General features: G+C 40.8%; 1 long non-coding RNA gene across 2 annotated transcripts in view; it reads right to left on the minus strand.

Annotated features, from left to right (window-relative positions):
* LOC138849051 (uncharacterized) overlaps positions 1–26,591 on the minus strand; it is a 57,397-nt gene that overhangs the window by 28,026 nt on the left and 2,780 nt on the right. The window contains exon 2 of one of the 2 annotated variants that reach the window (XR_011387421.1): positions 26,171–26,483. This is a non-coding gene — a long non-coding RNA (uncharacterized lncRNA). Of the gene's footprint in view, positions 1–21,851; positions 26,484–26,591 lie in introns of those variants that run through there. The other variant, XR_011387422.1, reaches the window with a different exon arrangement.

Here is a 26,591-nt window from a genome sequence, read left to right on the forward strand (position 1 = left end):
ACATTTGATATACTTTTTCTTCTCTGAGCAAAAAAAATCCCGCTGATGAACTTCATGTAATATTGGAAAACAATAAGAAAGCATTAAAAATACACTATGTAAAGCAAACATGCTGAAAATATAGCCAGTATTTCAGCTTTTATCTTGCCTCTACCCATTTTAAATGAATTTTTAAATAAAAACACCAGAAAGACTACATAATAACTACAGGAACCCAATCAATATTCTCAAAACAACATTTGTAGTTTCTAGAGAAATATTGCAGATATCCATGAAAAGTTTTGTCATGTTTCCTTCTCAAGTACAAACTTCCAATCCCACATACACTTCAGTATAAAGTAAGCCAGGCATAGAAAAATTAGGACTCTATTGTACTAGTAATAGATACATAAGCATCTGTCAGATTCAGATTCACCAAGCTAAAATACAGACAGGAAATGTTTAACAAAATAATTCAAAAGTCTAACAGGGCCCACTCAGTTCCCCCTAACTTGCTGTTCAGTCTTATCTGAACCAGTATTACCATGTGAATAGGCTAAGGGATGCTTGATCCCAAATTTCTTGAAGTGCCTTCTATCAAATCTTACCCATATTTAGAAACAAAGCAAATTCATAAAACAGGCAGTCACTATAGATTTTGCATTTTTTGTGTTTCCATCCATTTCTAATTAGTGAATACAAATGTATTGATTTATTCTAAGCATCTGCATTCCTTATACATATTTTTATTCTCTTATTATATTTTAGGATTAATGCTTAGTTTGGTTCTTCTTGTTTCATAATAAAAACATTTAATGTTTTCGGTTTGCCTTTTGTTACAGCTTTAACATTACAACATAGATTTTTATATATATAGTGATTTTGTTGTGGGCCTATGTATCTTAATCTTTATTCCAGGTTCCTGCCTCCACAGAAATCAGAATTCAAGGCAGAGGCATCTATACAGTGCATAAGTAAGAACAGGATTCATTTAAAAGAGAGAGCGTGAACATACATTCACACATGAGTAAGGGCCACCCCACATGGAGCGATACCCATCATTGGTGGGCCAGAGAGTTGTCTATGAGGAGAGAAAGGGAAAGAGGAATCACAAGAGGGATCCCCAAGCACAGTCAAGAGCAAACAAATGGCCTTTCTCATGGTTTCAGCCTCCTTTTTGAGCTAGGGGTAGTACCCTCATTGAATATACAAACAGGCTGGAGTTTGTGAGGAATTTAGTATGCATGAGACTTTCTGGAATTTTCTCAGCTTCCACATGGACCTGAACTTCCACATGTCTGTCATGGCAACTCCGCCTTCCTGGTCCTGCATGAGACACAGGTGCATCCTAGGAAAGTGGGCATCCCGGGTTGACAGGTAAGGGGGAGAGGGTTCTGCAGGGCTGGCACAAAGTTTAGCTCATTTCCTCCTACTTGATCTTCCAGCCTGATTCTCCCATATCAATTTCATTTACACCATTTTCTGAGTAATTGTCTATTTATATTTACTTCATGTCTTTACATTTAGGGAGAAAAATAGTGTTCAGTGTACACATGGTTGACCTACCCTAGTATTCCTTTATAATAATTTCCTAGGTTTATTGTATTGTCTTCAGAGATTGTGATCTCTGTAATGTCTTACTCAGTCCCATGGTTTGAAAGAGGGTGTTTTTATTCCCTGTCAATAGGGGGCAGAGTGTGATTGGATCCTTTTAACTAACATAATCTTAGTCAGATTTCATATTTTAAATCATTTAATGATTCCTTCTCCACTGAGGCACCTTTCTGAGGTAAGGAATCAACTGCTTTTATCCCAAATGGAGAGGCTAAGTGGTCTGGATGATAAAGGCCAGTTCTTCCAACATCAACAGGTCACTGAGGCTTTACCACAAATTAATGTCAATTAAGCTTCAGTCCCCCTCATTGACACAAAAGGAATGATGCCAGTTGCAATAATAATCAGTATAGTCACTGAACCAGATAACTTGAAACATTCTGAAATCCTTCTGCTCACATGTGAAACTTAATAGTGATTTCCCCAAATTTTTCAAATAATTTTTTCATAAATATTTATTTATTTATTTGAAAGGCAGAATGAGGAATGAGAGAGAGAGAGAAAAAAAAAAAATATTTTCCATCTGCTGGATCACTCCCCATTTGGCCACAATGGCCAGGGCTGGGCCAGAATGAAACCAGGAGCCAGGAACTTCTTCCAGTTCTCCCATATGGTTGCAGGGGCCCAAGCATTCAGGCCATCATCTGTTGCTTTTTCCAGGCCATTAACAGAAAGTTGGAGCAGAAGTGGAGCAGCTGAGGCTTGAACTGGATCCCATATGGTGGCAGCTTAACCCACTGAGCTAAAATGCCGGCCCCCAAAGAATATTAAAAATTTACATAGCAAGTCAAAGAGTGTAGTGGACAGTTGAAAAACATTTCTAAACTAATAATAAAAATAGAATTTTATTTAACTAGGTCAGAGTAAAAATTGAAATATCTTCCTAATATATTTATTAAAATGACATTTCTAAATCACTGGCATATGAAGCAGACTTCAAAGAATATGCAGCCAAACATCACAAGCAAAGAGGTATTTTAGAGGTATATCAAGTAGTTAATAAAAATGCATTTTTAATTTTGTGAGTTTTATGGTGTCCTTATGCTTTTCAAATTCTGTGGTTCTAATTTTTTTCACCACAAATATCTACATTCATTCCTAATATATTTGTTATTTTGGATTTTTATTCAAAGTTTATTTTACTTGAAAGGCAGAGTGACTGAGAGAGAGAGAAGAAAAGATAGAGAGATCTTCCATCTGCTGATTCACTTCTCAAATGTCTGAAAGAGCCAGGGTTGGGCAAGGCCAAAGCCAGGAACCAGAAGCTTCATCTGGGTCTCCCATGTGAGTGGCAGGGCTCATGGCTCATGGCTCATGGCAGGCCATGTTCTGCTGCTTTCCCAGACATGTTAGCAGGGAGTTGGATTGGAAGCAGAGCAACTAGAACTTGAACCAGTGCTCTCAGGTAATAGCTTACCTGACTGTGCACATATACCAGCTTCTTGTTTTGGCATTTTAACACACTCTCTCCCAAATTGGACCAGCTTCAGGCCCTTAGATGTGAGGCTGACTTTGACATAAATAAAGAAATCATATTTATATAAAGATGAGCCCTAAACTTCATTGACGAAAGCATAAATTGTTCAGGGAGTTTAAAGAGAAGATCATCTGTGTCCCTTGACCTCAGTCCAAACAAGTCTGACAGATAACAAAGCTGGAGGAGTGATTAAACAAATCCCTGTGCGTCCCCAGCCCCTTGTCAACTCCCCCAACCACAAGGAAGGGTGTCGCCCTCTCCTCAGCCAAGTTCAAACAGCTTCCAGAGAATCAGAGCGTGCTGTTAGCATGTCCTGAAGGAAACTGCAGCTCGTGCTCCCTGGAGGTTTCCAGTAACCAGAGCTGTCTCTACTCAGTGAGGAATTCGGAGCACTGGGCCCAGGGGCATCTTCCAAGGACAGGGCAAGGATGCTGGGTCTCTAGAGTCAGGTTGTTCCTGGGAAGGAGTGTCCTTGGAGATCTGAAAAGGCTCCACTCAAGGGACCCCAACAAAGAGGCAGTATCTGGTGCTCCTATTCTGACCCGTGTACCGGGAGGGGGGCGTTTAAACTTAAAATTTGGAGTTCTGATTATTGCATTGGTCTGGACATTTTAATTGTTGAAACATGATTATTCTTATGTCTGAGTGATCTGATTGAGATGCCACTCAGCTCTGAGGAGTGGGGAGAGGGAACAAATGGAACCTGAAGGGACCATGCGGAAAGAATAAAGTTGCTTTGTGTTACCCTCTAATAAGTTCAATCTCTTCAAGAGAAATTAAATCCATCGACCTTTAGCCACCTTAACCTAAGAGCTTAGAAATTTGTGTTAAAGCTTCCTTATTTTTTTATTTAGAACTTTTCTATTTTAAATTTTTAAAAATTGTCAAGGCTATGTTACGTGGTACATAAATGTTAATACCTATTAATGTTAACAAATACATAGATCTAAGTAGAGTCCACTGTTTTTAAAAAAAAATTAGTATTGACCTAACTAAATTTAACTTTTAGGTAAGAGGCTATAACTACATAATTTTTGTCTCTTGGAATTATTTGAATTTTCTTAAAAAATGATTGTAGGCATTTTTATAAATACTCCATGATGACAGAAAAGAATCTATATTCATTGCTTAGAGATAAGTTCTTCTATATCTGGAATACCCATATCTATAGCTGGATACATGGTAAAAAGATTTTTTCTGAAAATTTATCAATCAGGAAAGAAAAAGTACTTTCCCTATATTTAAAACCCATAGCAAGTTCCAAAAGGAGTAGAGAAATAGTATGAAATTCTTTGCATGTTTAGCAATGGAAATAGAATACCTGATTTTCTCTAGGTCTTATCTGCCCATAAAAGCAGACAGAATGGACAGATCACTTCAGTGCCCTCTCCAGAGCCCTTGCAACATCTTGGAAACTTTCTAAGTCCATGCTGATCAGGCTCTGGAGGTCAGACATTATTTCAGATACACTGGAGGCCTAGACATGGGGATGCAAGGAATGACATTCCCAAGTTCACAGGATTTTGGAATTAAAAAATGTTCATACTCTTTGGTCCAGAAAGTCCATTTATAAGTGTCCATCTTAGAAAAGCATCTGTACCTGTGCATCAAAAGAGCATCAACAGGCACCTCATGAAACATTGTTTTAAGAGCAAAAAAAAAAAAAAAAAATAGCCAATTATCTAAATAATAATCAGTTGAGGATTAGTGAAGTAATGGTCTTTCATGTCATAAGATATTCTTCAATAATTAAGTAAAATTTACATACTGATGGGAGATACAATAAGTTTTGTAAAGTCTGACCCCATTTGTGAAAATTGTGTGTGTGTGTGTGTGAGAGAGAGAGAGAGAGAGAGGTTTTGGAAAAAAAAATCTTAAAAAAAATATATAAGAATATAAAATCAATTCTTAATAATACACTTTGGAAAGGCAACTGGAGTTGGGGAGAGGGTGCTAAAAGGACACAGATGAGATTAATTGTGTAAAATAATTATATAACTGGCATTGTGGTGCAGTGAATTAACTCACCGCTTAGAATGCTCCCATCCAATACTGGAATGTCTGGGACTGAGTCCTATCTCCGTTTCCCATCCAGTTTCCTGGTAATGTACACCCTGGGAAGCTAATGATGGCCCAAGCACTTGGGTTCCTGCCATCCACATGGGAAATCTAGATAGAATTCCTGGCTCCTGGCTTCACCTGGCCCAGTCCTGGCTATTGTGGGCATTTGGGGAGTGAACAAGTGAATGGATGATCTCTCACTCCTTCTGTGTCACTTTGCTTTTCAAATAACTAAATCTTACATATATTATAAGAAATATGTGGAAATCCTCCCTTGTGCAACTCAATATGGACTATAAAGCTTTAAAAACTTGCAGCTCCACATCATCAAATAATACTAAAAAATTGTCTTTCATTACCACTCAAAATGTCATAGTAAAAGTCTTTACCCATTAACAAAGGTGCTAGATTATTGACAGTACTGATAAATAAAGAAGTCATTGAATCAACATCTATAGGTTAGCAGGCATTTAATAAACATAGGCTACATATATGGCACTTCATTAGACACAAATATCACCAGGCATCTTGGAATTTGAGAAGGTAGAATGGACTGATATTAACTAGTCTACTCACAGAAATTCCAATAAATTAACTTTCATAGCCTCTATGTACAGACAATGCTTCATTTCAATGTTATGATAGTTGATTACTTGAACAATGGGTGCTATGGTACTTGCTAGTCTTTAGAGTTACAATAAAATCACAAAATGGTAATGAAAATACCTGATTGAACAACATTGTCACTCCTTAAAATTATGAGGAACTGAAATCACATAGCAAATAAGTGTGAGAATCACAATTTACTTTTGGGTCTGGTGGGGCTGTGTTTTTCATCTCTTTCCACTCTTTCACACCCGTTAGCCCAGCAATTTAAGAAGGCCTGCATAAAAATAGGAGGGGATTCTCCCTTCCTCTTTATTTTTTTAAGTTTTAGAACTAAAATAGTAAATTTTAAGAAAAAAATTTCCCAGTCCAGAATATTACATTGCTCATACATGTTACAAATGTATGGTACCATAAAATGAACCAGTACATATATTTCAATTCATTTTTTTTTTTTGACAGGCAGAGTTAGACAGTGAGAGAGAGAGAGACAGAGAGAAAGGTCTTCCTTTCGTTGGTTCACCCCCCAAATGGTCGCTTCAGCCTGCACGCTGCGCCAATCCGACGCCAGGAGCCAGGTGCTTCCTCCTGGTCTCCCACGCGGGTTCAGGGCCCAAGTGCTTGGGCCATCCTCCACTGTCCTTCCGGGCCACAGCAGAGACCTGAACTGGAAGAGGAGCAACCAGGACAGAATCTAGCGCCCCAACTGGGACTAGAACCCAGGGTGCCGGTGCCACAGGCAGAGGATTAGCCAAGTGAGCCGTGGCACTGGCCTCAATTCCTTTTTAAAAAATTATTTTAGAGGCTGGCATTATGGTTCAACAGGTCAAGCTACTGCCTGAAACATCAGCATCCCATGTGGGCATCAGTTTGAGTCCTGGCTGCTCCACTTCCAATCTAACTAGCTACTGATGCTCTGGGAAAGCAGCAGAAGATGGTCCAAGTGCTTGAGACCTTGCATATGGGAAATCCAGATGAACTTCCAGGCTCCTAGCTTTGGCCTGGCCCAGCCCCATGGGCTGTAGCCATTTGGGGAGTGAACCATCAGATAGAAGATAGATTTTTTTTCTCTCTCTTTCCCTCTCTCTCTCTCTCTCTCTCCCTCTCTCTTTAACTCTGCTTTTCAAATATTAAAGCTTTTCTAGGAGTTACTTTGAAAGTCAGAGAGAGATCCACTCCCCCAAATGCCTGCAACAGCTTGGGCTGGGTCATGCCAAAGCCAGGAGCCTGGAACTCTATCTGGATCTCTCACATGGGTGTCAGAAACCCAGGTGCTTCAGCCATCACCTCTGCTTCCTAGTGTGCATATTATCAGGAACTGGAAGTGTAAGATGGCAAAAGTTATGTTGCTAATGCCACTACTCACAACAGCTAGCATTTACAGTATGCTTAATGAGGCACTAAGCACAGATAAGCACTTTGCATATGTGAGCTCATTTAATCCTCATAAAAGCTTCACAACACATTTACTGTTTTTATTTATTGGAGCTAGAACTCAAATCCAGCAACCTGATATGGGATATGAGTGACTTCACCACTCTGCCAAACGCCATCTTCACCACTCTGTCAAACATCCACCACTCAATTCATTTTTAAAAACAATGAGTTAGTCTTTTTCAGTTTTCTCCTTTCTCTTAAAAAATCTTCCAGAAATAGCACATTCTTTGTACTTTCTGAAGTTTTTTACAGCTTAAGGTTTATTTAACAAGTATTATTTGAAAGAAGCAAATACGCCTGAGTCATTTAAACATTTGAGCTTGAACATGAAGTACATTAGTAGCATTGCTTCCACCCCAGGCTCTAACCGAGATCTCAGACAATAGGTAGCTAGGGGAATAAGGGAGGGTGAAATGATGACAAAAGAGGAAATTGCAGAGCATGGACACTATGGAAGAGAGCTGATTCAGGTGTCATTCATCAGCTGCAGGAGGCTGAGAAACAGGAAAGATGTGAAGAATAGCAGTGGATGTGGGCTAGATGGCAAAAGTTATGTTGCTAATGCCTCTACTCACAACAGCTAGCATTTACAGTGTGCTTAATGAGGCACTAAGCACAGATAAGCACTTTGCATATGTGAGCTCATTTAATCCTCATAAAAGCTTCACAACACATTTACTGTTTTTATTTCCACTCAACAGATGAGGAAATGAAGGCTGAGAGTTGTTGAACAATTTGCCAGGTTTATTCTTGGTAAATGAACAGAGCCATTTACAGCAATTTTTAATATTTGTACGGTTTGATTTCATACAATGAGGAAATTCTCCAAGTTGATTTCAGGAATTATGGATTCATTTTAGTGCTCAGAAATATAAGTAGAGACCTATAGTTAAAATCCCTATGGCTTGAATCTTATTTTCTTCTAAGCCCCCTCAAAAGCATTCAGAGAGAGTGCAAAGGAATGAACGATGTGTGAAGGTTAAGGAAAATCTGATGATTGAAACCATATGATTCCAGCTCAAATGCCATCCCATTGCTTTGCATTTCATAGGAAAATTTCTGTCTCCTTTTCTCTGCAATCTCATCTCTTTTTCCCCTTTCCCCCATCTCTCCTCTTATTTACTTCTCTTTGAAAATTACAATTCTTCATCATGGCTCTTCTGCTTCCCGCACCGTTTGGTGGTCAAGTGGTTTTGGCTCACTATGGCTTTGATTCCAGCTGGAGGTCTATAGGACCTTGCTGTGAGCTCCTTAATGTTACCTGACAGAGGTGGATCTCAAAGTCTAATTCCTAATACTGTAGTCTGATTGGCCTAGCTTGATTTTTCCATTCCTGGGACAATTGGTTGCTGACACAGGCATGGTAGTGACAACTCATAATAACTGGAGCTGCTGCTTTGGGGGTTTTTAATTGGGATTTTATTTTCTTAATAAGAATATGATTGGGGAAGCAGTAATTAATGTTTTGAGAGTGATAGCTTTGAAGTAGAAGGTGAGAAAAGTTATACTTCACTGGAGGAGAGAACATCTTAAGAAAGTAGGAGATCATCTGGGAGAACAACCTAGAGATTGTAGGAATGGGAGAGAGATAACACAAGGTCATTTTAATATTGTATAAAATTCAAAGGAGAAAAAATATTTCAAGCAGCAAAAGGGCATGATGCTTTCTTTATACCAGGGAACAGAGCAAGAGTCATGGGAAATAGATCTATAACATCTCTTAGGATCAGATGGAAAATCTGCATTAAGTGACAGAGTCTCAGAGTTGGGGTAGAACTGAGGATACTATAGGATCTTAGAAACTGTTGACATGAGTCTGACTTTAGGTAAAATTGATGTTCCAAGTTCTAGCCAATTCAGAAGCATTCACATGTGACTTGTAATACCACATCTTCTTATTTGTTATTTTTAGGATGAATCTTTTGCTTTTCTTAGTTTACTTCATTTCATTGCCAAAACTATCATTTTACACCTCCTAGGTAACAAGGAATTTATCAAAAGAAAGAAATACTTCTCTGTTTCCACATCACTCTACTGTGGGTTACTCAAGGTAAGGGATAGTGTTATTTAACTTCAGGTCCTTAGCAACAAGCATGGGGTCTGGCTGCTTGCAGTTGCTCAATAAATATTTGTCAAATGATTCAGACAAGGAGCAGACCACCCTGGGTGGCCAGGTGTCCCGTTAGCAGAAGCAGACCCAATCAAGGATAGTGGTAATTGGGAACTCAGAGCAGGCAGTGAGATCAAATTTGAGGATAAAAATCAACTATCAACATGACTTTGATCACATAATAACAAGTCAAAGTGGGAATAGATAGACTACTATGCTTGGAGCTAACCTTAGGCAACTAACAGAATAAAGTTGTTTACCGCAATACTATCAGCAACAGCTCAAAACCCAAAGGACTTTGTGGTGTTTTAAATCTTTCAGAAAAGTCCAGAGGCCCCAGAAACAGGAACAGAGCACTTTTTTTTTTCATGTAGGCAATTGGCTCACAGCTTCACCTTTTGTTATTCCCTCCATTGAGCATCAAAGACTTCTTTGATTGGTGGAAAATGAATGAGTAGCCATAAACCTTCCTCTGACACTCTTGCCAAGGCATAGAGCAACAGCATACTTAAGAGATTGCATAGGCCAACTAGAGAAAAATTATATTTTTTGCCAAGTTCTTTAAGTCGTTTAAAATATTCCATTTTAGGGGCAGCTGTTTGGCATATCAGTTAAGAGACTACTTGAGATGCCTATATTCAAATCAGAGTACCTGAGTTCAATTTCTGGCTCCACTTCTAATTCTAGCTTCCTGCTAATGCACACTTTGGGAGGCAGCTGGTGATGGCTCAGGTAGTTGAGTCCCTGCTACTCACTCAGGTGTCCAGAGTTGAGTTCCTGGATTCTGGGCACTAGGTGAACCAGCATATGGCATCTCTCTCTCTATCTGTCTCTGTCTCTGTCTCTCTGCCCCCCCCTTAAATAAATGTATCACTTTATAGAAAATTTAACATGGATTGCCATTAATCCATAATAGTATCAAAAGACAAAAATTGTAACAAATTTAGTTACAGAGCTAATTGTCATTTATATGCAATTCATGAATGTGGTAGCCTCCATTCTGCAAAACAGAATGTGTGCTCACTGAGCAACAGCAGAACAGTTGGTGTTATAAAGTGGAGATAAAGAAACAGGGTAATAAGAAAACTGATTGGTTAACCTCAGGTTAATTTTTTGTAAGGGTTAAATCAGAGTCTTCCTCTCCTACCTCACATCCTATACAAAAATCAACTCACAGTGGATCAAGAATCTAAACCTAGGACAACAAACAATCAAATTACTAGAAGAAAAGATAGGAGAAATGCTTTAAGACATTGGCATAGGCAAAGACTTCTTGGATAATGCCCCAGAAGCACAGGCAATAAAAATAAAAATAGACAAATGGGATTACATCAAGTTAAGAAACGTCTGCACAGCAAAGGAAGCACTCAACAAAGTGAAGAGGCAACCAACAGAATGGGACAAAATATTTGTAAACTATGCATCCTATAAAGAATTAATATCCAGAATATATAAGGAACTCAATAAACTCAACAACACAAAAACAATCCCGTTAAGAAATAGGCAAAAAGTGGCCCGCACTGTGGCATAGTAGGTTAAGCCTCCACCTATGGCTCTGGCATCCCATATGGGTGCTGGTTCATGTCCCATTTGCTCCTCTTTTGACTCAGCTCTATTAATGGCTTGGGAAAGTACTAGAAGATGGCCCAAGTGCTTGGGTCCCTGCACCCATGTGGGAGACCCAAAAGAAGCTTCTGGCTTCACATAGGCCCAGCTCCAGCCATTGAGGCCACTTGTGGAGTGAACCAGTAAATGGAAGACCTCTCTCTCTCTCTGTAGCTCTGCCTCTCAAATGAATAAATAAATCTTTTAAAAAATGACAGCTGTACAGAACTTGATAGAAAGGGGAGGAGAAGATGGGAAGGTTTATTAAAAAATAGATAAAGGACATGAACAGGCATTTTTCAAAGGATGAAACACAAATGGTCAACAGACACATGAACAAATGCTCAGGAAGAAAGGGAGAGAGAGGGAGGGGAAGTATCATTACATTTTTAGAACTGTATTTATGAACTACCTGAAATCTATTCTATTTACATTAATTTTATAAAAAGAGAGAGATCTTCCTTACCACACTGACTCGGGTAGACTAGAATCTCCTGTGTTCAGGAAAAACTGGTCTACTTTAGGGTCTATCTGCTTCCTTAACTCCTCAGCTTGATTATGTGGCATTTATACTTATTATTTTTAATGATTTATTTATTTATTTGAATGGTACAGCAACACACACACACACACAGAGAGAGAGAGAGAGAGAGAGAGAATCTTCTACCCACTGCTTCATTCCCCAAAAGGTTGCAACAGTAAGGTCTGGGCCAGGCTGAAGGCAGGAGCCAGGAACTCCAGTAGCAGAGATCTGGATCACAAGTAGAGCAGTGGGGACTAGAACTGGCACTCACAGATGCCGGCTTCACAGGCTACAGCTTAGCCAGCTGTGCCACAACACTGTCTCCTTTTCTTAACATTGTCTCAAGAATCGTCACTTTCCTGCAATCTCCGTAGTGATATGAAAAAAGTGTCCTTGGCAAAAATATGGGAAATGAGTACACATTGGTTTTGAGTATAACATTTACAAGTATTTCATTTAAGCATAAAATTTACTTAAAAAAAAGACCTGACATTTTGAACATGTCTTTGAAGATGTTGATGAATGTATTGCTATGAAGGGCATTCACATTGAAATAACTTGTGATCTTTAATTAGGTGGAGTCAGGTAAGATTTCAGTTGGTGAAAATGCCTAATTTTACTCTGGCAATCCATGTGACTTCTTGGACACCTAGCACTTTTCCTTTAAAATGCCTCTGCTTTTTTTTTCTAAATTACACATTTAGCTCCTGTGTTACTCTTATCTAGTCCAACACAGGATTTGGCACTCACTCACATAATGCAGCAGGTCTGGCCCTGCCTGGCAAGAGCCTGTGGAATTTTGAATTCACACTTTAGGAAATTTCATTTTCCCCCTCCTATTAATTGTGATGTCAGACTCTAAATATTTCCCAGCTCCAGAGTGGGATATTTTCTTTTCCCCTACATTCACTCTCCCTATTGCAGCATCATGGTATTAAAACTCCAAATGCTTCTAACATCCATAAAATATGTGACATTGACATGGATTATCTCTGGCATGTTTGGGTGATTTTTACAATAATTTAGCAATCCTCTCTGAGCTGCCTGTAAAGCCATGTTGTAGAGGATACAGACACATATAAAGGCCTACATTGTTGCCTCACTGTGTTTGCATACAATGTGCATAACATGTGGGTAGGAACTACCAAGATATAAGGCAAGTCAAGACAAGTGCCAAATCAATAACGTGACCTCTAAGTGCGGTGCTAACAGAATGGTAAATGGTGAAAGTCCCAACAGGAACAAACTATAGGAGGCATATTTTGACTTAAATCATGAAGGATGAGCAGAGCGAAGCTGGTAAGAACATGGATAAGTTCACAGGTGCATAAATAAATGTACTGATTGGCAGGACATGTGTTAGAACAAAGTTTGGGGAATTAGTTTCGGAAGTTGATACTAGGGCCAGTCTCTGGAAGACAGACTAAAGATTGTAAAATAAGCTTCATGGAGATGTAATGCCACCAAAAACTTTTGATCAGTTAAGTGACTTGGTTAAAACATTAAAGTCTAAGGAAAATGTTAAGGCACCTGTGTGAACCCTTTGGCTAGTAGACATGCTCCATGAAGGCAGAGTCTATTGGTCATGTTTCCGGATATCCTATGGCACCTGGTACACATTTAATAAAATATATATTGAATGTCTCAGAATGAAGAAAAAATGCTTGATGGAAATATCATTATCTTACATTCTGCTTGGAGAAAGGAAATCAATTTATGCTCTATAATGATGGCTCTAGATGAAAGGATAGCCTTCCAGAGGCCAGCACTGTGGTACAGCGGGTTAACGCCTGGGCCTGAAGTGCCGGCATCCCATATGGGCGCTGGTTCAAGACCCGGATGCTCCACTTTCAATCAAGCTCTCCTATGGCCTGGGAAAGCAGTAGAAGATGGCCCAAGTCCTTGGGCCCCTGCACCCTCTTGGGAGACCTGGAAGAAGCTCTTGGCTCCTGGCTTTGGATTGGCGCAGATCCGGTTGTTGTGGCCAATTGGGGAGTGAACCATCGGATGGAAAAACTCTCTCTCTCTCTCCCCTTTTCTCCCTCTCTCCCTCTCTCCCTCTCCTCTCTCTGTGTAACTCTGACTTGCAACTTGCAAGTAAATAAATAAATCTGAAAAAAAGAAAAGAAAGGATAGCCCTCCCAAGAATATTGGTCAATGTCTGCAAATGTTTTTGGTTTTCACAGCTCAGGGGATGTGATTGATAAATGGTAAACAGAAGACAGAGATGCCACTACATGCCCTGCAGGGCACAGAATAGAACCCCATGGCAATTATCCCACTTGAAATGCTGATGATGCCAAGGCTGAGAAGATCTAGAAGCAATGCAGTCAAAACAGAAAAACAAGGAAACATTAGAAAGACAGATTTAAGAACTTGGTGACTTACAAAGTCACCAAGCAAAGGGGAACGAAGGTCAAAAGTTGCATGGAAATTCTCTTCTGGGAATAGTTGCACCACAGGCAAAACAGGAGCCCAGAAGGTAAACTGATTTATTTGTGTCTATGGGTTGATACATTTGGGTTGAGATTCTCTGAATTCATGAAAAGGATACATTTACAAAAAGAATGGTCTAGTTGCAACCTGGGCATGTCAACCTAAAAGGTAGGGGAAAGATGAAGACTAATGCTCTAGATGTGGTGGCTGACAAAGCTGATAGAAGTTCTTCATGAACAGTTTAATGGAATAGGTGGACATTAAATATCCCTTATTATACTATATAATTGGATGTGGTAAGTTCTGTGAAATAAATGCAGCAGTTTCTTTGTGAAAGTGTAACAGGTATAGTCAGGATACATCTGTGGAGTGGGGAACACCTCTTTTGGTATTTGCACTGAAAAAAATTAAGGATAAAGCAACCCTACATGCTTGAAGTGGTAGGAGTGAAGGCTCTGAAATGGGCAAGTTTGAGAAACAGAAGGAAGGGACCGAGTTGTAAATCAAAAGTAGAGGCATGAGGTGAATATGAAGAGGTAGGCGGGGATAGATGCTGTGAAACTGGGGGCCATGTTCAGAGGTTTGGATTGAATCTTGTTTTAGCAGGAAACCACTGGAAGCTTTTGTGAAGGGAAACAAGAAGTTTTGTTTTACAGTTCTAAAATAGCATTCTGTATTTTTATCATTTTGAAATTGGCCATTATATGGAAAATAATTTTGAGGGACCAAGAGTAGAAACAGGGAGACAAATTGGTGGCTTTTAAAGGAGACTAGCCTAGAGATAATGGCACCTCAGACTAAAATAAAGTGATAAACTGTGGAAGAGAAATTTGAGAAAAGTCAAATTATTCAAGTGATAGCTATTGTTTTTAACATTTTATTTATTTATTTGAAAGGCAGTATGGCAGACAGGGAGACACAGACATCTGCTTTCTGCTGGTTCACCCTCCAAATGGCCTCAACAGCCAGGTATGGGCCAGACCAAAATCAGGAACCAGAAACTGCATCTGGGTCTCCCATGTGGGTAGCAGGAGCCCAAGCACTTGGGGCATCTTTTACTGCTTTTCCAGGTGTATTAGCAGGAATCTGTGTGGTGGAATGAGAAGGCCATGCCAAGATGGCCGCTGGCAAGCCAGCGTCAGTTACTCAGGAATGGCTTTGAAACCCACCTGGCAACAGGCTGTGATTGGATGGCTTTGGAAATCACATAGCAACGGAGCCTGCCTGGCAACAGGCTGTGATTGGTTAGGGCATAAACCGCCCCTTGACCGGATTGGCTGCCTTGGCTATTTAAGCTGCCGTAACAACTAAAATAAACGAGTCTGCCTGCTGCTGGCCTCTGGCCTGCTTTCACCTTACTCCCAGGGTTTGTGTGGTGACTCCGCACCTCTTGCCCCCACCACGCTCCTCCTCTCAGAATGAATCCACAGCAGCAAATCTGGATTGGAAGTGGAACAGCAGGGACTCAAACAGGCACTCCAAAATGGGATTCTGGCATTGCAGGCTGTGACTTACCCTGCTGCACCACAATTCCAGCCCTCCAAATGATACTCTTGGAATAGAATCCTTGGGGAGAAGATGAATTATGTAAGAAGTGACAGGCCGGCGCCACGGCTCAATAGGCTAATCCTCCGCCTAGCGGCGCCGGCACACCGGGTTCTAGTCCCGGTCGGGGCGCCGGATTCTGTCCCGGTTGCCCCTCTTCCAGGCCAGCCCTCTGCTGTGGCCAGGGAGTGCAGTGGAGGATGGCCCAGGTGCTTGGGCCCTGCACCCCATGGGAGACCAGGAAAAGCACCTGGCTCCTGGCTCCTGCCATCAGATCAGCGCAGTGCGCCGGCCGCAGCGCGCCGGCCGCGGCGGCCATTGGAGGGTGAACCAACGGCAAAGGAAGACCTTTCTCTCTGTCTGTCTCTCTCACTGTCCACTCTGCCTGTCAAAAAAAAAAAAAAAAAAAAAAGAAGTGACAGAAAGGGGAATCTTCAGCTTGATGGTTCTGTTAATTTCCTGAGGTTGCTGTAACAAATGGCCACACATTGCGGGGGGGGGGGGGGGGGGGGGGAGGGGAGAACAAAAGAAGTTTATTCCCTCACAGTTCTGGAGGGCAGAAACCTCAAATCCAGGTGTTAGCAGGGCCACATTCACCTGACATGAGATGCGGGCATCACAAGCAGTGGTTTTGCCCACTGCACTACTCTCCTCCTCAACTCAGAGACACTTTACCCTAAAAGGCAGCTCCGCACAGATCTCAAGGTGATTCAGTGTCCCTCTTGTTAGCCTAGAGAAATAAAACCAACCATATTTAACTTGCATCAGAGCATCTTGATGTGGAGAAGTTTTACCTGAGAGTTTAACATTATTCACAGGATCATGAATCTCCCTAAATTATAGACGTGGGTGTGAATATGCACTTTCTTTGAAGGAGAGGATCACTGATTTTCATCAGGTTTGCAAAAGTCCTCTAGCCAGGACACCAATCCGTAGTTCAGTCAAATGTGGGAAAGTAACAGGCTACATGGCACTACGTATGGCAGCATAAACTGAAAGGACATTTCTGAGATGGTGTATAAGCATTGTCAGTAAAATATATTTCATATTCAGTCACCACTGGAAGAACACGGATAAGCTCTTACTCATGACCCAGTAAAAGATCATAACCAGACAGCTGCTGTGTATTTCCATTCCATATGTTTCTATTTCATTTAGGTATTTTTTGTCTCTTTTAAATAGAGAATTTGCTCAAGGTGAGTAGAGGTTATGACTTTTTTTTTTTTTTTGGTATAACCTTATATCAGAGCCTTGGAACAAATAAGTCAAGCTGCTGCAATGCATGAGAAAGAAAATCTCAAGGGCTTAACACAATGCATGTTTATTTCTATTGTGGTTGTCAGGGACCCAGGCACCCTCCATCTTGTTGCTCCATTCTGTGATACAGCACCTACTCCATTCACCTGGCTTGTGGGAAAAGAGAGGTGTGCTGGATCATGCAGATGATTTCTGTGGTATGGTCCAGCAACTGCATACATCTCTTCTCTCAGATTCCAGTGGTTGGAACTCAATCAGAAATCAGGACAGACTGGGATAGATCATGCAGTTGTATGGCCAAGAGGAGAGGAGAGGGAATGAATTTGGTCAGCAACAAGATGTTCCTGACACAGAATGATTCCAAACTTAAAGATCTAATTCCTCAACAACAAAAGAGGGATTTGAGTGAAAGGATTGCTGAGATAAAATTGAGGCTTGCCTCTCTATGAACTTGTGACTTAAATAAACTGTAGTCATTTAGCTTATCCACATACTATGAGTCCAAGTGGAAATGCAGTGAGGGCATCTACAGAAGATTAAGTAAAATGTATGCTTATTCCAAAAACAAACTCCAAACTCAAACCCTTCACTCCAGAGGTTTTCAAATCCACCAATTTATGGGGCCAGAGCTGTGGTGTAGAGGGTAAAGCTACCTCCTTTAATGTTAGCATCCCATATGGGTGCAGGGAGCTAGTGTGCCTGGGAAAGCAATAGAAAATGGCCTAAGTTCCTGGGCCCCTGCACCCACGTGCAAAACGTGGAAGAAGCTTCTGGTTCCTGGCGTCAACCTGGCCTGGCCTGACTGCTGTGGCCATTTGGGGAGTAAACGAGTGGATGGAAGATTTCTCTCTGCGTCTGCCTCTCCCTCTTTGTAACTCTGTCTTTCAAATAAATAAATAAATAAATCTTTACAAAAACTACCAGTTTGGGACCCAGTGTAATAGTGGATGATGCAACTCTATACCGAATTGCCTACTCAACATGTTCACATGGATGCTTGTTTGACGTTTCAAGTTTAATGTGTCTTGGCTCCAAGGCTTGATTCTTATTTCTCCCTCCATCCTTTCCTTGTGGATTGCAAAAACAATCTTCCTTTTGCTCAAACCACATTTTTCTGTAATATACCATATCTGTCAGCAAATCCTGTTACATTTAACTTCTAAATATTTCCGCAAATATTATCACCACTCAATTCTTGTATCTGAATTGTCACAAAGTCTTCTAACTCATCTCTCTGCTTCCACCTTTACTCTTCAGTCTGTACTCCCTATGGATTCAGAAGGATCCTTCAAAAACATGGCTCAGATCACATTATTCCTCAGCACAAAATCCCACAATTGTTCTCATCACAATGAGGTTAAAAGTCAGTCTTCAGCTCACAGACCCGACAGGGTTTCACCCCTGGCTACTACTCTGTCCCCAATCCTATTTCTCTTCCTGAACTTCTTCAGCTCCAACGACATGGGACAACTTGTGGTTTCTAAAAACAAGCTGTTCTTTCTACCACCATTGATTTACTTCCAGATATTACCTTCCCCATCTCCTGGAAGTCTTGGCTCTAATCTTACTTTCTCAAAGAAGCTGTCTTAGACTCCCCTCTTCCAACCAGCAGCTCATCAGGGGCAGGCATGTAGGCCAGTAGTTAAGATGCTAACTAAGACACCATGTCTCACACTAGAGTTTCTGGGTTCAATATCTGGCTCACTTAGGAGGTGGGCATTTAGTCCAGGGGTTTAGATGCCCACATCCCATATCAGAGTTCCCGGATTCAACATCCATCTCTACCTTCAGATTTTGGCTCCAGTTTCCTGTTAATGCAGACCACAGGAAGCTGAAGTTATGGGTCAAGTAATTGGATTTTTGCTGTCCATTTGGAGACCTGGATTGAATTATTGGATCCCTGTCGCTCCCCCTCTTTGTGGAGGAACGACACAGGGCCCTGCCTAGGCTTCATATCCGAGTCACGGCACCATTATGTCGCTCCCCCTCTTCGTGGAGGAGCGACACTAAACCCTGCCTAGGTTTCCTATCCGAGTCACGGCACCATTATGTCGCTCCCCCTCTTCGTGGAGGAACGACACAGGACCCTGCGCTGTTCTCTCGTCTGCTCGGCCCTCCCCAGGTTTGCTGCTGGTTCTTTCCGGGTTGGCTACCGTCCCTTCCACCTCTGTGGAAGGGCGGTTCCCCCTGCCACATTCCCCACTTCCGCGGGGGAGCGGCACACCGCCGGCCGGCTCTCTCGGGGGCTGCACAGGTGTTCCCCTTAGATGTTCCCCTTAGATGTTCCTGGTGTATGCCGTCTCTCTCCTCCTTTATAGTCCTCCTCTGCCAATCCCAACTCAGCTGCCCACACGCCGAGTACGCTGCTCTCCTCCAATCAGGAGCAAGTCCTACAGTTTATTGGCTGAACTGGAGGCAGCTGTGTAGAAGCTGTTTTCTTCTCTCCCAGCGCCATATTGTGGGAGAGCAGATGCATAGAATAAGTCTTAATTCCAGTAACTTAGTCCAGTCCGGATTGCTCCCCACAGATCCCAGATTCAGCCTTGGCTCAATCTCAGCTACTGAGCCTAAACCAGCAGATGGGAACTCTGTCTTTGTTTTTCTGTCTCTAGAATAAATATATAACTTGTAGAAAGAAGCCAGATACAAATGAATATAAGCTATATGGCTCATTTTAGTAGAAATTCTTAAAAAATCTAAATTAATGTATGATTATACATATTTTATGATTGTAAGAAAATGTAACATATAATAATATATTAGGTGTTGAGGCTGTGGTCATGAATGAAGGGGTGAGTGGTGGGTATTAATGGCGAGTAGAAGTGAAAGGCCTCTGAGATGCAGTCAATACTGCTTTTTACTTTGGATGTGTGTCTTTATTCTGTAAAAACTCATTGAGTTGTTCATTTATTATACCTGCCCTTTGCCTCATGCATACTTTATTTCAATAAGGTTTCAAAAAATCAATACAACTACATGTTCAATCAATTCTGAACATTTTGCTGACCCAACGAAAGTTGTATCTTGCTTTTTATTCTACAAAAGTGCTTCCCAGTAACTTTAGAGTTTACCATTTACACATGCAGTATCTGAATCCTTTCCAACAAACGTTCATTAAACTCATCTCCTTTTATAGGTGCTGGCTTCCCTAATTAAAACAAAGCAGTTCCTTCCAAGGTTTGAGCAGAAGAGAGTTCCAAAAGGGCTGCAGTTATATAAGCCGGCTCTCACTCTTTCCCTGGGTCTCCCCCATCTAGAAGCCCAGGACACTGAACACTGCCAATGCTACTAACTCCCAACTTTTTACCCTCTGGTAAAAAAGCACAAAGTCCTTTCAGATACTTCTTTACATGGAAGCTAAGGCAGGCTGATACTTTTAAAATAAATTCTCCTAAATAGGAATAAAGAAGTGCAAATAGAAATCCAAAAAAGCAAATTAAACTTGCATAGAAATAATTGTGTCTCCAGCATATTTTTTCATACTATCATAACCACCCTAGTTTCTATAAAGCTGGTCTAACTTTAGAAATGGATGAAATCTAGCTTCCTTTCTTTTAAGCTCCATATCTACCTCTTGGTTTATAAAGATCCCAGGCAGAAACACACTCTAAAATTAGAACCAATTTATTCCATGAGGAACTAAAATATTTACATATCTGGGGTAGACTTTGGTGCAGTGGTTAAATAACACTTGGGATGCCCAAATTCCAGGTCCTAGTTCCTCTGCTTCTAATTCAGCTTCCTGCTAACATATACCCTAGAGGGCAGCAGATGATGGTTCAAGTATTTGGGTCTCTGCAGCCCATGTGGAAGATCTGAATTGAGTTCCAGCTTCTGACTTCAGTCTGGCTCAGCTCTGGCTCTTGAAGAAATTTGGGGAGTGAACCAACAGATGGAAGAACTCTCTCTCTCTCTTCTCTGTCTCCCTCCCTTCCTCCCTCCCTCCTTGTTTCAAACATTTAAAAATTAAAAAAAAAATCTAAGACTCACATTTTTTTTTTTTTTTTGCTTTCAAGTAATACACTTTATTTTTCATTTGAGAGACAAATAGAGATCTCCCTTCTGCTAACTGACACCTCAAATGTCAGCAATGTCTAGGACTGGGCCAGGGCTAGGACAAAGTCGGAAATCAGAAATTTAGTTCAGGTCTCCCTCATGGGTGGCTGGAATGCAGTTACTTGAACCATCACTGCTGCATATCAGGCTCTGCATTAGCTGTCAGCTTACATCAAGATCTGGAGAAAGAGCTGATATTGAATCCAAGAACCCTTGATATGGGATATGGACATGATAGCCACTAAACTAAATGCCGACTTCCTAAGTGATCCTTTTAATGAACCTGATTACTTTTAAGAATTCATCTGATTGAATCACATACCTGGATTCTAGTTATAAAAGAGACAGAAAAATGTAGTTATGAATTCCCAAAGTATATAAAATGCATTTATAAAATATATGTTCAGTCACAAATATAAGTCAGCCACCAAAAAGGAGGAGAATTAAAAGATTCAAGTTGGTGATTAACTATTCTTTGCTGCCCAGTATCAACACTTATCTTTCATATATAATTTCCAGATAATGTTTTCTCATCTGATATTATGCAACTATTTAGCGTATGAACAACACACACTCACTCTATATCCAGGGATTTCAAATTCTGATACTCAGTAGCATTCATGTCCTGTCTAGTTCCATTATAATCCTGTCTTCATATTTTGAAGGGTTGTATACCAAGCTTACCCACTACCAACACTTCCCCAGATACTTAGTAGGAAAAATGAGAGTGGGGATTCACTAAGACATGTTACTAAATACATGACAGTGAATGAAGAAATACGGATAAATATCACAGACTTCTCTTCTACTAAAAGAATAATATACTTGCTATACATAATTTCCTTCATTTATATCATAAAAAGAAGTTCATTTATGACCTCTCTCCTTTTAATTTGGTATAGGCCATGAGCAACTTTAACTTTTAGCCAAAATACTAAATAAAGGATTAATGCCACTCCCAGCTTCTAGAGTTAGGGTAATGAATAAAGAAATCCTGATGAGTGCTTTTAATCAGTAAATTCAGACATCTTTGGAATTAAATCTCCCCTCTTGGTCCACCCTTTTAGAACTAATTCCCACATAGATTCCCTAGAGTTCTGGTATCACAAATTAGTGTAGTATTTCAAATTACCTAGTCAACAAACTCTTTCTCTATATATATTTTATTTGAAATTGGCCTTTTGGGACATGCAGATACCTGTCTCTGGTTATACAACAAGCAATGAGAGGTGGACAAGACAAGCATGACAAAAAGAGGCTTCCTTTTGTAGGGTTTTAGGCAAGGTTGATAAAAGTTTCCAAGCACTCTAGGGAAAAGCTCATGATGAAGGGAACAAAAGCAGCTTCTGCTTATAGAGGAATTCTATGGAATTTGGTGATTATGTACTTTCATGATCCAGTGCCTCCTGTTTATCTGTATTTTAATACATAGGTTTCTCCTTTTGTTCAAAATACACCATAACTTTTATATGAACGTGATTCTATTAGTCAGACTATTTCCACAACTTGGTGACCCTCAAGATAAAAATGTTGATTTTTTTTTTCAGCTACTACGGATTCATTACTGGAGAGTCTAGAAGATCATCTTTTGCAGTCAAGGCTATTATCTGGTCCTGTACAGCAGGTGACAAGGACTAGGGATGCTGGAGATTTTGTAATGTTTCTTTTTTTAAAAAAATGTGTTTATTTATTTATTTAAATTTATTTTGAAGGCAGAGTTAGAGAAAGAGGAGGAGAGACAGAGAGAGAAAGAGAGATCTTCCCTCTGCTGGGTCACTCTCCAGATGGCCACAACAGCCTGGGCTGGGGCATGCTGATGTTGCAGACTTAACCTGCTACGCCACAACTCCAAGCCAGGATTTTACAATTTTTCAACAAATTCTCCAGTGCAGTCAGAAATAAGTAGCCTGAACACCAATCTTTGTTTTCCACAAGTACATCGTACTATGCCAGAACAGCGAATATTTATTTTATTCCTAAAGCCTGTCATGCCAAGTAATCCTAAGTGAAAATGTCGTTCATTGTTTTGTCCTTGCTTGTCAAGGGCTGGCAGAGTCCTATCATTTGATAACAGCGTTATTCTCAAGAGTTTCAGACATCAGCAAGGCATATAAGCTTAGCTTTCCATTTCCTTAAGCATCTGGGTGCTGGCAACGTCTTCTGTTATCATTTATTATTTTTGTCAGGGTGCTAATTTGTAAGTAGAAGAATCAATTTGTCCTGCTTCCAATAGTAAAGGCATTGAACAAGGGTACTGGGCCTTATTGGATCAGAGAGGCAACACGAAAAGTTACTTGGCCTGGAATTGTATCCAGTTGTGCCACCCTTGCCACCCTGACTCCAGTGTGTGGAAATTTCTCAAGTGAGACAACTTTCCATGATGATGCTTGAGACTGAATAAAAGAACCTCCACCAGCGCTGCACATGAACTTCCAGACGCCATCACTGCCATTGGCATCAAGAGGGTGGTGGCTGATTTGTCCAGTTCCTCAAGCTCCATCAGCTGCCTGTCACCTATAAGCATCCTGGTTACAAAGAAGCCTGCAAAAAAATGCTTCTGACTCTGACACTTAGCACTTTGGTGAGAATTTCACCAAATATAAAAAGAAACAACTATTGGATTATAAATTAACAATTGTTGCATTGCATTGATCACATCCTATTCATCCTATTGATGAGGAAGGGAGTCTTGCCCTGTAATTTGGGAGCAGCTGAGCATGTGCCACTCAGCACTGGCCAAATGAAATAGATAAAAGTTTGCTGGGGACACATACTCCCAGCCTGGGGAAGGAGGACGCAGCACACTGCCCAGGGCCTTGCAGGATTTGCATTTGGAATCAGAGTGACCAAGCAGGGGATGTGGGAGGCAGGTTTGGTGGTACAAGAGGGCAAGGTGAGCCCTGCTGCTGACACAAGGGCATGATGAGCTTGCTTGAGTTATTCGGTAATTCCATGGGCTGGCACAAAACTGAAGCTCGCTACTCAGGAATAAGCAGGAAGTGCATCTGGTCCTGATGATAAGGAGGGTTGTTTGGCTAGGGGACCTCATCCACAGGAGCACAGTGGGGAGGAGAATGTGCACTTAGGCTGTCCAAGATCTTTGGATTTGACCAGATGTCAAAACAGCGCATACCATTCTACCTTGGCTTTCAGTCCTACACCATACGAAGCCACACATAGGACAAATGCCTACCACAATATGTTTATGTAAATGTCCCTTTAAACAAATTTTCATATTGAATGTTCAATTTGATAAGTTGCCTTTTTTTTGTTCTACATAATATTATGAACATTTTCCAGTGTCAGAAGTAAACTTGGAGTAGGCATTGAGGAGCAGGTTAAGCCCTGCTTGAGATGCTGCCATCCCATATCTGTGGGCTGGTTTGAGTCCCGGCACCTCTGCTTTTGATCCAGCTCCCTTATAACGTCCCTAGGAAGCAGCAGATGATGGCTCAAGTACTTGAATTTCTGCTACTGATATGGGGGTCCCAGATGGAGTTCTATCTCTTGGCTCCTGGTATCAGCCTGGTCCGGTCCCTGCTGTTGCAGCCATTTGGGAAGTTAACCAGTATAGAGAAGATCTCTCTCTCTCTTTCTCTCTCTCTCTCTCTCTCTCTCTCTCTGCCTCTGTCTTTCATATAAATAAACAGATAAATATTTTTAAAAAGTCATCTTTAAAATATTATTTTAGGGGCTAGCGTCGTGGCTCACTTGGTTAACCCTCCTCTGTCTGCAGCGCAGGCACTCCATATGGGCGCCAGTTCTAGTCCCGGTTGCTCTTCTTCCAGTCCAGCTCTTTGCTGTGGCCCGGGAGTTCAGAGGAGGATGGCCCAGGTGCTTGAACGTGGGAGATCAGGAGGAGGCACCTGGCTCCTGGCTTCTGATTGGCGCAGCACCGGCAGTAGCAGCTATTTGGGGGGTGAACCAACGGAAGGAAGACCTTTCTCTCTGTCTCTCTCTCTCTCTCACTGTCTAACTCTACTTGTCAAAAAATACATTATTTTAGATGTATGCATTATAATATATAAAGATACCAATATTTTTAAAAGGGACTCTACTGTATAATAATTTTTCTGAAACAAATGATTTCTTTTCCTATGTAACCTTTTCCCTAGAGTTAGAATGTGGGTTGTCTAATTTCACTGCTTTCGGTCATATTATGAATAATCTACTGATAATTCTTCTTGGGCCAAATCTTTAGAAATATGGCTAATGTTTCAAAGCATAATCCACTTTAAGATTTTAACATGTCTAATTCTTATTTCAACCATTTGGAAAATTATTTTTTTCTGATTTTTAAAAAATTTTAAAGAAACCTATTAATACATTAAATTCTAGGGCCACAGCAAATGCATGACAGTTACTACAGCATAATTCTTATCAATTTTCATGTTAATATGATTAATACACAGAGAACAGATTTCATGTAACTCATGGATACGGTTCTAAGAATACAGTGATACCTTCTTTCCTGTCTCCCTCCTGCCCTTCCTCTCCCTTGCATTCTTATAAAAATAAGAAAGATGAAGAAGTACAACTGGATGAAAGCACTAAAATTTTACTCAGCAGTATAACAATGTTTGTAGACCACTATTTCTATATGCAAAAGTAGCTCTTCAAAAAGTCAGTTTTTAAATAGGTGTTCTTTCTTCAAGTATTAGATGAAAGACTTCTGAGACTTCAAAAAATATGTCACTATTTTTATGCTTTCTGACTCACTGTTTTCTTAGAACCACAATTACTAATGGGCTTGAAGAGAAATGGCTATTTAAAAAGGTTAAGGAAATGGGTTTATTTTATTAAGTAAGAGGAGGCTAAGAAAGAACTGATGTGACTGTTTACATATATGAGAAGTTATTTTATAGGAAATGAAGGCAGCTGTCTTCTACTTGTACTGTTGCGAAAAATTAAGTGATAGACTTTGATTTTAAAGTGGAGATGCATGTTTGATTTACAGCAAATGTGAGTTGGAGAATATTAGCACAGGAGATCATAGAATCTCTTGTTTCAGATGTTGTAAAAGCATAGACAAAGATACTCTGACACACACGGTTTCTTGCCTAACACGCCCCTTCTAAAATGTAACTATGGGGCTTGGCATCAATTACAGTAGAGAATGGGATAAGCTTACTCTTTGAATTCACTCAACAAACATGTACGAGGCCTCATGATGTACCAGTAACTAGAGAAGCAGCTTCTAATTCAGAGCCTGTATACGAGCAGACACACAGATGTGCCAACAGACGGTGAAAGTGCAGCATGGTAGGCGATAGGCCGATAAATGAGGACTGGCCTCGTCATCATGGCTGCCTTTGGATGAGTTCTTGCAGTGTGCCAGGCACCATGGCAAGTGCTGCACATGTACATTGTTTAATACAGGGCTCACAACACCCCTGTGGAATATGTACTGTCGTTTGCCAGATATCATCCATGCAAAAACTAAGACAGGGATACGTTAAAATACCTGTCCAAGATCATGCAGGTAGCAAACTGCAAAGACTGCTTCCCAAAGCAGATCTCGGTGGCTGTAGAGCCAGGCTTCATCGAAGAGGAGACCTCAAGGTGCTGAAAGAGTGGGAGTTGAAGGGATTGAGGCCAGGCTTCTGGAGGAGTCACTGTAATGTGGGTTTGAGTGTGCAGGAGTTGGCCAGCTCTGTGCAGGTGGGGTGTGGAGGAGAGGAGTTGCCTGCAGAGAAGGCAGATGTTCAAGGGTCTCTCAGTGTCTCCATTTAGCTTAAGGCGCTGTCATTCTGATGTGCTCACTGAGCTGTTTGACCCTGAAAGTCAGATTATTACAGTTAAGAGTGCTCAGTGTTAGTCCAAATAACAACAGTCCTTCTCCTTCTTAGCTCTGCACTGGACTTGCTGTGCCTATCTTTGGTCAA

This window comes from Oryctolagus cuniculus, chromosome 3 (genome assembly GCF_964237555.1).
Source record: "Oryctolagus cuniculus chromosome 3, mOryCun1.1, whole genome shotgun sequence".
Taxonomy (NCBI): domain Eukaryota; kingdom Metazoa; phylum Chordata; class Mammalia; order Lagomorpha; family Leporidae; genus Oryctolagus; species Oryctolagus cuniculus.